Genomic DNA, 15236 nt, shown 5'->3' on the forward strand with positions numbered 1-15236 from the left:
GTACTGTATTGGAACCTTGTCCTAGATAATGAGCTTAGTACGTTGTAAAACAGCTATAAGGTAAATGTTCTTCTAGACTACGTAAGTGCTAGCGTCTATAATATTGATTAGAATCTTGAAATAGCTATAAGAAGTATAGCCATTATTGAGAAGGAGAGCTACAATGCTAGAAGAAGCAATATAAAGAACAATATACCTTTATAAATAGAAGAAAGAAGAGAATAAAAAGGTTTTACTAGTCTCGCTAGCGCCTTAGATAAAATAATAGGCTGTTTTTGTAACGTGCTGGCCTTATAGCGTCTGCAGATAAGCGTACGATGTTCTATTCAACTACCTTAAGGAGAGAAAAGGAGAAGTATAGGCTACGGTTCTTACGCGCAGAGTTTTCAGGGGCTCGCGTATAGGGGGCTCGGGTCGATGTTATTCCAAGCGCGAGGCGGGTCCGCCTTAGGCCCGTGGCGGGCCCGTTATAGGACCGCTATAGATCCTGGGCGTAGCCCTATATACCTAGTCCAGGTATAGCCCAGTCTATAATATACCCCCCCCCTCCTGGATAGGGAGCCGGTTTAAGGTATATATAGCGTAGCGCTAGGCGTAGGTCTAGTATAGTGTAGGGTTGATTATAGTAAACGCCGGTGTCTAACCTGGTATTTAGGCGGCTCAACGCTACTACCTATAATCCTACTGCCTAGCCGTAGGTTGTTTATTTACCTCGCTTTTACAGGACGCTAATTAGCCCTTTCCTCGCCCTACGCTCTCCTCTGTAGTAGCCGTATCGTATAAGGTGTACCCGCTAATCGGGTATAACAGACCCCCTACCCGTTGCTAATAAAACCCCTCCCCTTATATAAGCTCGCTCCCTATATTCTCTTCTCGTTTCTAGCGTATACCCTCTCTCTACTCCTACGACTTTGTCTTCCTCCTATTTATATATCGACATTTCTCTCTTTATCCTACTTCGTATACGTTCCTCGTTTATTACGCTTCTATCTTATATATATCTTCTGCTCTTCGTATATTTTTTTTTTTTTTTCTTATCTCTTACTCGCTCTATTGAACGTTCACCTTATACATTATCGGCCTCTTCTTATATAAGCTACACAGTCGTCCAGCGTCTATACTCCTATTGTATTGGCCCTATCGTCGTTATTATATATTTAACTATTTTACTAACTATATTTGCTATATTTCCATTTTATACTCGACTTGTCCTATAATCCTTCCTCTTTACGTTCGCTCGGTCCCCTAGCCGCCTCCTCTATACGTATAGCTCGTATATATTCTATCTATTCGCTCTACCCTCTATAGTAGCTTTCTATTTCCTTTATAATTCTAATACGTTCCTAAGACTTACCTACTATAATGTTAGTAGTAGTCGCTTCTCTTAGAGATAGCGACGAAGGACGTCGTCTTAGAGGGGACGACAACCAAGATCGTAATATACATTACCCTATATCAGGCCCGCTCTAGCCCTAGACTAGAAGCTAATAGCGTCTTAGATAGAACTGTAATAACTATAGCAACTCCTCTTGTTGTACTATTAATAGCTATATTATAGAGGGAGATTCTAACAATAAGGATAACGCTCTCCTAGAGGAGGAGAAAGACGTCTACCTCAATTATATTGAGTAGCTTCTTTATAGTAACTTAGTAAATTGCGTTCAAGGCTAGGGAGAAAGCTACTTAGAATACACTAAAGCCTATACTAAGTGCTATTAGGATCTAGTACTTTAAGCAATAAACGCCTCTCTATACGCTAGTCTAAAACGCTTAGTCAAGTTTTATATCGACAATTAAGCCGTCGCTAAGCCTACTTAGAAGAAGACTAAGACTAAGCTAGCCTATTGTACTATCTTAACACTATAATTTAGTACTTTTATATATAGCTTCTATAATGTGATTAGTATAGCCCTATAGTATTGGTCTCTAGCACACTCTACCTTTGTACCTAACGTACTTCTAGCCCCCCCTTTATCTCCTTCGACCCTAGGCCAACGAGGAGCCCTAGTTCTATACTAAGCTCCTTAGGACAACCTTACTATATAGCATTATAGCCACCTAGTTAAGTATATAGCATAATATTTCGATTCCTCCTAGTAAGAGAATCGGCGTATCGCGAAGGCTGTTCATACTATAGCGTAGTCTTAGGCAACCGTCCTAGAGACAAATTCACGCCTTACGGACTATATTATCGCGCTTACTACCCCCTTGCCTATCTGTACCCCTTAGGGGTCCTACCCCCGCTACTCTCCCTATATACGTTCCCCCGCCTATAACCTATACTACGGTCGACGCCCTTCCTCCCTAGTAGAGGATGTACTATATGCCCGTTAAGTACGTATATAGCCCCTGCCTTAGACCCTTTACGTCGCTACTCTACCCCTTTATATACTCGCTCTACCTATATATCTATTCAAAGATAAAGAAGAGATTGTCGACGTAGGTCCTATTATAGACCTTAAATAAGTAACGCTACTAGTGTGTCCTATTGTTTTTTCGTATATAGTTCCGTTCTATCTAGGTTTAAGAGGATAATTAGACTTAGGTATATCGTAGTTTTCCTATACCTATATAGTTATATTTGTTTAAGTAGCTAGTCTTTATAGGGTAGTCTATATATAAATACGATGTTTCCCTTTCCTCCTCTAGTTCGATATTAGCCTATTATTGTATTGTATATCTCCCTACTCTCGTTTAAACTTATTGAGCGTAGTAGTCTCTAGGAAGTTCTTTAAAGGCTTCTACGTTGGTTTGTTATAACCTACCTACTTGACGTATACATTCCGATTGTTCCTTCTCCTTCTTATATTTCAAGCTTTGAAGATCGCCTCTACCCTATATTCCTATTGGGGAATACCCTCCTCCGATATAACCTATATAGGGTCTAGCCTCTTATCTATAACTTTCTACAAAGGGAGTAGGTCGGAAGCCACTTATTTAACTAAGTTAATATAGAAGGTTAGGTATAGACCACTTAGTATATTGAGCATCACCGTTAGCGAGGTCGGCACTATAACTACCTTATACTTAGCATTTAGCTAGTCGAGCTTCTTACTAGGGCGGTTCGTCTTTATATTGTATAGAGAGAACTATACCTTGTCCCTTACCTAGAACCTCTTAGCTAGGTGGCGGGAGCGGTTTATATTCGTCTACTACCGCTACTATATATATACGATAGCTACTTAGATCTACTCTATCCTCTTCTTTAGATAATAGAGGAACCTAGTAGCGCGACCTTCTAAAGATGCTATAAACGTCGTTAGGATTGTAATAAGCTATATAGGGCTTATATCGAACCTATAGAGGAGGTAGTTTAGGCTTACTCTAGTTATAGACGAGTCCCTATTGTTAAGTACGAACTAGTAGGCTAGGAGATATTTAGGCTAGTTGTACTATATAAAGGAGATAAAGATCTAGAGGATTACCTATACCTCTTAGTTGACTTACTTTGTCCCTCTATTTGTCTAGGGATAGTAAGAAGTCGATAGGAGCTACTCTACCCCTATCGCCTTATATAACGTAGTCTAGAACCTACTTAGCTAGTCCGACTTATAGTTAGTTATAATTTAGGTTAAAAACCTATAGAAACGCTACTATACGTTATAGAATCAAAGGGTATACTCTTCTACTCCTATCAAATATATTGCTTCGAGCTATATATATTTGGAGAGATGGTCGGTAATTACTATAAGGTAGCTAGGCGCTCCTTCGTCTTTTATAGAGAGGTCGGTTATAAAGTTAATGGAGATCTGTTTCTAGAAGCGATTAGGGATAGGCAAGGGCTATAGAAGCCCTTGATATAGCTGTCGAGAGATCTTACTCCGATGGCACTAATTATAGTTCCTAATGAACCGCTTTATATTGGACGATATAAGGTCCTAGTGATAATCTCTCTAGAGCATTTTAAATAGCTTATTGCGCCCTAGGTATCCTAATATAGCTGAGTTATAGATCCGTTGGATAATCGTAGTAGTTAGGGGCTCCTATATAGGGAGCTAGAGACGGCTATAGAACTAGAGTACGCCTTATATATTAAAGGAGTAGTCTACGATCTAGGTCTACGCTATATTCGCCTCCTTAGGAAACTTCTAAGCTCTATTGTAGACGGCTTAGAGCCGATGAGTATAGTGCTTATCTCTAGCAATACCCTCGTTCTATAGGGTAGCGAGCTACTTATCCTCGAAGAGCGTTTCTCCTATAGGTAGCCTAGCCTCCTCCTATACACTGGTCTAGTATACCTTGATTAGGGGAAGTAGCTAGGCGATACACTAGTTGTCTTTAGGCTCGTCCTACTTATACTAGGAGAGTATATTAGGGCGTAAGGCCTAGGATCCTAGCTAGTACTTTAGCTCGAAGTTGAATAAGGAGAGTATCTCCGCCTATTTGGCCTATCGTTCGCTAATTGGATATAGCTAAGTGAAGTACTTAAGATTCTTATAGTTGATTAGGATAGTAAAGGGGGCTATTACGCTTTGAAGCTCCGTCGACTAGGCCTTAAGGTATAAGATGATAGCTAATAGCTCTTTATTGTAGATAGTGTAGTTACGTTTAATAGGGCTTAGTTTTATAGAGTAGTAGGCTATAGGGTAAAGGACCCTGTCCTCCCCCTACTAAGATAAGTATTTGCTAAGTGCTATACTAGAATAGTCCACTTCTACGATCGTCTCCCTCTTAGGATCCTACTAGGCGAGGATTAGCTTTGATATAAATGTGGCCTTAAGTATATCGAAGGCCTCCTATTCCTCTTTGCCTTAGCGGAATAGGACATTTTTATAGATAAGATGTATCAATAGGGCCGTCTTCTTAGAGAAGTTAGGGATAAAGTTGCGATAGAAGTTAACGAACCTGAGGAAGCTCTATACTCCTTGGACTCTATAGGGTACCTCCTACTCGTAGATAGCCTTGATCTTCTTAGGGTTAGGGTAGATATAGACTCCTACCTCTACAATATACTCTAGGTATTTGACTTCCTTTACTACGAATGTATACTTCTTAAGGTCTAGGTTGAGGCCTATATCTCTTAGCCTCTAGAGGACCTTATATACCTTCTTTATATAGTCCTTCTAGCTCCTATTCGAATATACTAAAATATCATTAAGGTACATCGTTATATAGTCCTCTAGCGTTAGGCCAAAGGCGTTATTGATATATCTCTAGAACGTTATAGAAGTACCTACGAGCCTAAAGGGGTAGACTAGCTATTTGAATAGCTTAAACCTTATACGAAACGCTATAAGGTACTCGTCTCCCTTAGCTATCTAGATACGATAGAAGGTAGCTCTAACGTCTAGCTTCGTAAGCTATTTAGCCCTAGCTAGGGACTAGAGAGTCTCCTTAATTAAGGGGAGCGGGTACTAGTCCTGCTTAGTGATCTTGTTCAAGGCCTAGTAATCTATATAGAACCTCTATCCCCCTTTTAGCTTCTTTACGAAGAGGACTAGGGTAGCCGTTAATAAAGAGCTTACCTAGATCTATCTCTTGTCCATTAGGTCTACGACCTACTTCTAAATCTCTAAGAGGTAGTCCCTTGGTATATTGTATAAAGGTCCCTATAGGAGCTTAGGAGGTTTCCTATCTAGGCCTGTCTTAAGACGGATATAATAGTCGGCCTCCCTCTAATAAGGAAGTAGGCCGTTTGCCTTTTCTTTGTCGAAGAGGTCGGCGAAGTCTCGTAGCTCCTTAGGTAGTACAATCTTTAGGTCTAGGTTGGCGTTAGGCTAGGAGATAGCTGCCCCTAGTATAGTAGTTATCTCGTGGATACTAGTGACGAAGAACGTGTCTTAGGCTCCTTTAGACTTCTTCTTTTATACTCTATAGGCTAAGCCCACGAATACTACGCCTATAATTAGGGTGGTGTTAGTTTCTTTCTATTGTAAAGAGTACTTATATACCTATAGGCCACCTTGCGAATTAACGGTAAAGACCCTATTGGCCAGGTCTAGCACAATCCTATAGTAGTTTATCTAAGGGAGCCCTAGAATAACGTTGTAGGCTAGTCTTAGGACTATATAGAATATAGTAGCACTGATCTACCTATCGATGTCTATTACGACCTAGGCGATATATATAATTTTCTTTGTAATTTATACCCCCTTGACTATAACGCCTAGGGTATAGGGAGTCGACAAGCTTATTTACTTAATCCTTAATTGCTAATATACTCTTTTGCTAATAGCTTTATAGCTCTAATACCTACTATCTATTTATATATTTATAAAACTAAAGGAGTTTAGGAAAATAGGGATTAGAAAAGGTAGCTTATCTATTCTCTCTCTAATCTCTATAAACTCGTTCTATAAGTAGCTAAGTCCTTTCGGCCTTTATATAAGACTTTGTATAGGGGCTACTCTTTTCCCTCCTCCTCTTTAGAGGAAGAGTCCTTCTCTACCTATTCCTTAGCCTCTAGCTTATTAATATTGACCTAAGGAGCTAGCCTCTTAGCTAAGGCGAAGGGATAGGTGGCTATAAAGTGACCCTAGCGCCTACAATGGATATAGGCTCTAGCCTATTGATATACTATATATACTTCGTCGTTTACCTACTTTGCCTATAGCGCGTTTACACCTCGCTTTCCTCTATTCCGCTACTACTTTCCTCTATAGCCTCTATTAGCTCCCCTCTAGGTAGGGGTAGTATAGGCTACGTTGATTCCAGTTATCGGTATATCTTTGTCTATATCCTTCTCTATATCTACGTTGGGCCTAGGTCGTTTACCCTAGGACTATTGATGTCGTTCCTCTAGGCGAAGAGCCTCTAGGTCGGTAGCGATCTTATAGTACTTTATAACGGCTATAACGTAGTCGTTCTATAGAACCCTCTGTCCTACTACAATATACTTCAACTTTAGGGAGAAGCATCGTTGTAGTCTAATAAGTTGTACCTCGTCGCTCTAATTGAGTTCTCTAGCCTTCGATAGCTTCGCCTTAAAGTAAATAAAGAAAGAGGAGAACGGCTCATTGTCTCCTTAGCGGAGTATATCTAGCTCTATCAAAGCTATAACCTACTTATAGAGGTCTATATAAACGATTACGAGGTATTCGAGGAATGCTCTTAGGTTATAATTATAGTAGGGCCCTCCTAACTTATAGAAGGCTATAACCTTGGTCTAAACTCCTTGGCTAAAGTTCCTTTAAATGAACACCTATTAGTTATAGGGGCCTCTAATAAAGTCCTAGTCTACTACTAGGATATATACTATTATAGCCCTCTAGGTAGCAAAGAGTTCCTTTTTACTATCGAAGGGTTGTCCTATAGGGAGGCGCTTCCGCTATGTCCTAGGAGCTGCTAGAGCTATAGCGTTAATCGTCGGAGCTAGGGCGTAGGCTATTGCAAGGGCGTTTATAGTCTGAGCTATAGCGATCTAGGCTATATAGAGTTCCTCGATAGTTACGTTCTACTATACGATCGTTTCCTATAAGACTTAGAAGTGTTCGTAGACCTAATCTAGGTCTGAAACCTATAGGACGCCTAGGTTGTTTATAGTGGCGTTTAGTCCATTCGGTACTAACGTCGAAACGCCCAGTGTACTGCTCTCGTCCACGCCTAGAAGCAACAACTGCTCTATCTACTGGAAGGTAGTTGAACTGTAACGTACTAGCCTTATAGCGTCTATAGATAAGCGTACAATGTTCTATTCAACTACCTTAAGGAGAGAAAAGGAGAAGTATAGGCTGTGGTTCTTATGCGTAGAGTTTTCAGGGGCTTGTGTATAGGGGGCTTAGATCGATGTTATTCTGGGCACGAGGCGGGTCCGCCTTAGGCCCGTGGCGGGCCCGTCATAGGACCGCTATGGATCCTAGGCGTAGCCCTATATACCTAGCCTGGGTATAGCCCGGTCTATAACAGTTTTAGAGTATAAGTTAACTATAACTATAATCTCTATAAAGAGAGCTATTTAGCTAGCGTTTAACTGAGATCGAATACTTATAAAGAGAGCTTCCTACTATTAACGGTCGTAACTAAGCTCCGTCTATAATAGGGGATTCTACTTTATATCCTCCTAGCAATAACGAATGGCTAGTAAACCAAAGTTAGTTAAACACCTATCGCTATTAGCTAATAGCTAATTTAATAAAAAGAGCCCAAAGTCGAAATATAGTTCTTCTAAGTCTAGTGGGATATCTATAATACACTTGAGGTAGTAGAGAAGATTGTTGTAAAAGGAATTGTAAAACTATAACTATAGCGCTACTAAGTCTATAATATCGCTAGTAAGGAGGCTAATAGTAGAAAGCTTATAAAGGGTATACCCTATTTACCAACTCGTAGCCTCGTCGAAGTATATAATCTAGCTTTAGTCAAAGTCGAGTAAGCTAGCTATAACGTAAGTAGCTTAGAATATAGGATATTCATAGCTATCTATAGTCCACAAATAGGTAAACGACTAAACGCTAAGGACTAAATAAAGAAGAAGATAAAGAAAATACCACTTACCTATAGTAAAAGAAACGTAGTATATACGCCTAATAGCAGTACTATAGACATAGAGCTTCTACTCCTATAATTGCTTATCCTAGATAAAGTACAAAGAAAAATCAATATAGAAGATATTATAAGTATTCTTATAGGCTATATTATAAGTAAAGAATACTTCTAGCTCTATAATTCTATGTTTTAACGCTTTTATAAGCTCTTTAGGAGTACTATCTACTTAGAAAAAACGTGTTGCTAATACTCTAGATGGACTAGAAGGCGATAAATAAGGGGGAACTCGCAATAGGTATAAAATTCGAAGAGCTATACAACCGCCTCTGCTAGACTAATGTACTAACATTGTGAGGAGAGCAGCGAAGTGGGGCTATGCAGGATGTAGAGACATGTGTATTGAGGGAGGTGCTCCTCTTATGTAGGGTGGGAGGAGCACCGAGGTCTATATACATGTGTGGGCAGAGCTGACATATGCCCCCTGAGCGTAGGGAGCCTAGCAAGTGGAGTCACATATATACTAGTACGCGATATACCCCCTAGACAGGCTTGTAAGCGGCTGTCTGTGGAATACGTATGCTAGGCACTGACTCTAGAGCTCGCATTGCTAGGTGTATTGAACTGTAGCCTCTGGTATTGATCCTGCTATTATATATAATCGTAGCTATTGTGTAAGTGTCGCTACGCCGTTGTATAAACATTGTCTAGCTGCCTATATTGGCAAACTGCATAGTATATTATATATAGTCAGATTTAGAGGTTCCATTGTTAACATTCAGAGGCGCTATTATTAACATTGATATAAGCGCTATTGATTGTATTATATATATTTTCTAATTGCGTTGTATAGTCTATTCCTATCCCTTATTTAGGTATACTATTAATATATATTTTGAATTGCACTGCCTTGATTATAGGTTTATATTATACAATTGAGCGTTATAATTATTTAGGTATACACTATTGTAGCTATTGTTGCTAAACGTCTTAAATATATACCTACCATTATTATATATTGTTGTATTCGCGCTATATAGACAATACCGCAGTGCTATAGGCTAGTCGATAGCTATAGTCCTAGAAGTATATAATTATAGTAAGTACACTTTAAACCTTCTCCTAAACTCTTCCTCTATAGACTATAAGCAATAGTAGCAGTATTAGTAACAACAACAATATTAACAATAATAACAACAATAGCTATATTGTCCGCTATATACCTCGTTGTCCTCGAGAAGGCTCGTACCGCCAAAGTGGCTAAGAACAAGCTTGCCCCGCTCTCAGCTACCCCCTCTAAGTCTAGCGTTGGCGCTAGCAAGAAGTGAATATACCGTAGATTGCCTAGCTAGTGCGATATATATATCTATATGTCTGACACTCATAGCAGGACCCCCGCTATGCCTAAGACCTCCTCTAAGTGTATAGCGCCCTCCTCCTTCTCCTCCTCTTCGGAGGAAGAGGAGGAGGAGGGCGCTCTTAGAGAGGTACCCTACCTCGGCTACCTTAAGTCCGCTATATACAGTAAGAGTAGTAGGGAGTACTAGGAGGCCTCTAGCAAAGCTGTCTAGTGTACGCGCTATATACGTGGCAAGAAGTGCTGCCCTATATAAGTATATTAGTATAGTTGGTAGGTGCACTATACTAATAGAGCAGTCCTAACAATATCCTCCTAGTCACTAAGCAGTTCTTAGCTATAATATAGGGGCGCTAAGCCCTTAAGCCTAATCTTATAAGTAACAACAAATAAAATAATAAAGGAAAAGTGCTATTCTAACTATATATAGTAGGACTAGAAGAACCTATATACTACCCTACGTACCCTTCTTACTATAGAGGGTGAGGACGCTAACGTCGACGATAACGATAATAATAACGATAACAACGAGGAGTGTACGCCTACATTTGCCAAAGGCAAGGGTAAGGGCAAGGCGAAGGTAGCTATGTCTACTAAGAAGTCTAAGAAGGCTAAGAAGGCTAAAAGGAAGAAGAGCGAGGAGGAGGACAAGGATAAGGATAAAGATAAGGCTGCTCTAGGTTTTGACCTAGATACACTAGCGTATAGTATAGCTATAGCGGTGCTTGTTGTACTTACCCCTAAGAAGAAGAAGGGCGGCAAGTAGTCTTATATTTTTGTTTATTGTTTTATAGGTATAGGCACCCCCTAGTCTGTTTTACACTAGTATACGCTCTTGTTTTTAGTTTGTTTTTATTTATACCTTATATTCCTATTCCCCTAATCGTCTCCCTAAACTATATAACGTATATCCTATAGGTTGAGAAGCTCCCTAAAGTGTTTAAACTTCTAGCGAGTCAATATCTTTGTAAGCCTATCTATAGGCATCTCTATAGTTGGCAAGTATATAACCTCGAAAGACCCCTTTATATATTCCTAACGTAGCTATATATTGTAGATGTCAATATAATATAGGCGAGTGCTAATGCGTTTGTTCTTGCTTACTACAAGGCGAATAGTCTATATATTATTATAGAATATAGTCTAAGGTATATCTAATTTAAGTTGTAAGTCGCTAAGGAAGTGTTTAAACGCTATTGTTTCCTATACTATAGTGGATAAAGCGAGGAGCTCCGCCTCTATAGACGAAGTGGTGACTATATCCTAGCGTATAGCCTTCTAATGAATGAGCCTACTAAATAGAGAGATAAGGTAGCTAAACAACGACCTATATATATTAGGGTTATCTATATACGATATGTCCCCTACAATAAGTAGGATCTATATAGGAGTAGCATCCTATAGTATACCCCTAAACTAAATAGCGAGGAAGTGTATACTAAAGAGGTAGGAGATTATATACTTTGCAACGTCGATATATATTCCTAAGAGGTTTATTAGAAAGTGTAAGAGCAACAAAGCTAGGAACGTGACTTCTATATATAGTACGACTATAGCGTAGAGCAATAATCCAACAAGCTCCTAATATAGTTTGATCTATGTTTAAGTAGCTATACTAGTAAACTTACGAAGCTCTATTACAGAGAGAGGGATACTTAGAAAGGTGATTTGATCTATAAGATTGAAACGCTTTGTAATCTTCTTAATATACTAGTCAAGGTAGAGCTAGATCTTACATTGTATATAGTTGTAGATTACTCTAATGCCTAGGAACTAAGCTACGTCCCCCTTCTTATATACTTTGTACTTCGCTTTCAAAGTATCGATAATCCTCTAAGCCTCTTTTATATAGTCTCTATAGTAGAAGACTAGATAGTTATCTATATAGAATAGTATAAGTATATACCGTTGGTGGTCAAAGAATAAGCATAGTTCCTTAGGCGAAGCTATAAAGCTAAGCTTCCGAAGTACGTTAGAGAACTCTTGGTACTAGAGCAATAGAGACTCTTACAAGCTGTACAGAGCTCTCTATAGTTCTATAAGCAATCTAGGCTCTTCGAACCCTTTAGGCATCTCGTAGACAACACCCTTAGGCAGGTCGGTATTTAAGAACGCCTATACTACGTTGAACTGCTTGACTTTAAGATTAAACTATATAGCAATAGCTATTATTGTATAGAACGAGTATACTACAAATATAGCTATATAAGTGCTTTATAGAGTAGTAAGCTTCTAAAGATCCCTATAAACGTAGATATACAACTTGTACTTCTCAAGGTTGCTATCCTAATTAAACTTATAGACAAAAACCTACTTTAGAGGCAGTAGTTTCCCCTTGAAGGTCTTATACTATATTTTACGCTATATCTTTCTATTGACGAGATTGCAAATCTCTTCCTTAGCTACTTTTATAAACTTGCGCTCTTAAAGGTAGTTGACAAGATCCTTCTAACGCTTAGGAAGCTTAGTGAGGTCGTTGAAATGTACCCTAGGCCCATTTAGCGTTGCCCTAGGATATACGTTATAATATTAGTGGACTACCGCTATAAAAACCGTATATAGTGTACGGTATTAGATACTGTCGCCCTCTTATAGAGCATTTATAGGGTTATCTAAAAATGTGTAGCTAAACAAATGCTATATATACTAATCTAGTACGTCGATGCCCTCCTTGTAGTATATAGGGGCTATAAAGTACACTAGACCACCGCTTCCGCCTGTACCACCGCTAGGAGACTGTCTATAGATCTATCTTAATTGACGAGTAGGTGATCTATAAGTCTTATATATATATTTACGCTTCTTCTTCGCTAGCTAGGCTATAGGTGTTCTAGAATTAGGCTAAGAACTATAGTTTAAAGCGTCTTCCTAGTCGTCTAGAGCCTCTAGCTAATCGCTAAGGCGGTCGACCTCCTCCTCGCTACTAGGAGTATCGACTATAGTAGTACTTGCCGTTGTACTACCCTAGCTAGTACTCTTAGCTATACTACTAGCGACACTACTATTAGCGTCTTCAATAACTATATTAGGGGCCTCCAATAATATAGTTCCTACCGTTCTACTATTATTACTAGTACTATAATTAGTAGAGGGGCTACTCTCTCTAGATATATCTAGGCGTTCCTAGTATAGCTTTAGAGTTGGTTCTAGAGTATAAAGACTATTAGTAGGCTCCTTACTTAAACTCTAGCTACGATGCTTAAGTACTTCTATACCCCTTAGATAGGATAGAGAATAGGAAGGAGCTTGCCCTTTTAGTTCCTGTTTAGCTATACCCCCTAGATGTCCTAGAGAGCTAGGAACTGTTATAGGGTCTTTATAGGCATCTATAACTCTGAATAGCACTGCCTTAGTGTCCTAAGGCTCTATAGGGAGTTCGATAAGCTTAACAACCCTTCTAGCAACTACTACTAATTAAGTATTAAGCTACTCTTCGCCCTTTTAGTAGAATGTACGTTCGTTAAAGGTTATATTATATATTGTAATGACCTTCTTAAGTTTTAGTACCTAGATATAGTAAATATTGGACGCCCTATATCTAATAAGATACCTAATATATACTCTAGGTTTAACCTTCCTAGTACGCCTCTTAATCCCCTTTTTACGCTCCTTTGTCAGTGAGTACACTTGGTAGCTATATATATAAATATTGCCCTAGTTTAGGTGTAGGTTAGTAGTTAGTATATACACTAGACTAGGCTAATACTAGTAGAACCAATACTTGAACTAAGAGTTGAGTACCTTATTTAGCGAGCAATAGTTATAAGTACAACTTAGGCTAATACTATATAAGTATATAGCTATAACTATCGATTTTAGCTATAGGTTCTAAGGAAGTCTAGCGCCTATAAACATTGCGATGCTCTTAGTAATAAGTTCCTTACCTATATATTCTAAACTGCTATTAGGCTCCTTAGTATCTAAAGGTATAACCTCTAAATCGATGCCCTACTCCTATACCTAGAGCTTGTACATAGTATATCTTTTAATGCCGATAACACTAGTATCGCCATCCTGCCTAATCTTGCAAATAGGCAACCTAAATTAACGTTTCACCTAGCGTTCAAAGAGAATAAGCTTATTATATACATTGTTGTATATCTTATATATAAGAGGAGTCGTAAAAAGCTTTCTACTATACTTGTCTTTAATGACTAGTAGCTAGTTCGAGCCGTCAAGTGCTTTTAGAAAATCGAATAGGTCCTAAGAGACCCTCTAAAATAGGCGTAGTAACGGCCTCGATAGTGGGCAGCGCGAAATAACCTATTCTATATATATTTATATATATGCCTTGTATTCTAGCCTACGAGGCCCGCAAATCTATATACCTTTGGCGTTTAAGACAAGATGTTCTAACGCCTCTAAACTTAGATAACTAGCTCTAACGTACTAGAGAGTAGCTAGGTCTTCTCTTTCTAGGAGTAGGTCCTTCGAGGGCCTGCCCCTCCTAAAGTTCTTTATAACTATAGCGTTTATAGTTATAAGTTCGGCAAAGCTTCTAGAGAGTGCTCTAAAAGCATTAGAATAGAAGGAAAGAGCGTTGTATTGTAAGAAGGTCAAGTTAAACTTCTTAACTAGTTGTCTAAATACAATACTCTTTTCTAATATCCCCTAACATAGTATATAATCTAGACTATAGTACTAAGCGCTCTATACTTAGAGGCGTCTCTTAGAGACAATATTGACGTAAAAGCCTTCTATAATAGTAACGTTGTCTATAACAAGGTCCTTAGTATTCGGGCTATATACGCTGTTTAAAATGTTTTTAATAATCTATTTGCTATAGCTAGAGATAGAGAAGGATATAGTGCTAGCCTTAACAGTTTTACCACTTGTCTTAACGAACGTACTAGGGACAAGGAGAGCCCTATTATTAATAAGATTAACTACTCTATAGTTGTTAAATAGAATGTACTTACTAAGTAGATATAGGCTAAACTCAAGAGATACAAATACGCTATATACTTCTTTAAGCTTATTTACAATTGCTAGATCGATAATAGTATATACCTAGAGCACTCTTAGAAATAAGGGACCTATACTACTATTAGAACTAGTAGCCTTAGCGTTTAACGATACGTTTTAGATCTTCTAGCTAAGCTTTTAAAGCTCTATCTAAAGGTCGTTCTAGCGCTCTTTAGCAAATCGTTAGTATACTCCGTTTACTATATCGCTTAGGAGCGTTATACCGTTTAGGGATTCTCTTGTTAGAGTATACTAAAGTTGCTAACACTCTAAAGGAAGCTACTAATAGCAATGAGTCTTCAGTATATATAGGTAGTCGCAGTTTTTCTTACGTTTCTAACTGCTCTTCTAACTGTTCTATACTCTTAGAAGTATAGAGTAGGTTCTAGGCTTTAGATAGACTACTACTTTAGCCTAGAGGATCGCTTTAAGCGAGAGAGCTAAATTGAGGAGAGTTAGTCCTTTTCTACTAAGCTTCTTAGCTACACTAATG

Source organism: Thermothielavioides terrestris, chromosome 5 (genome assembly GCF_000226115.1).
Source record: "Thermothielavioides terrestris NRRL 8126 chromosome 5, complete sequence".
Lineage (NCBI taxonomy): Eukaryota > Fungi > Ascomycota > Sordariomycetes > Sordariales > Chaetomiaceae > Thermothielavioides > Thermothielavioides terrestris.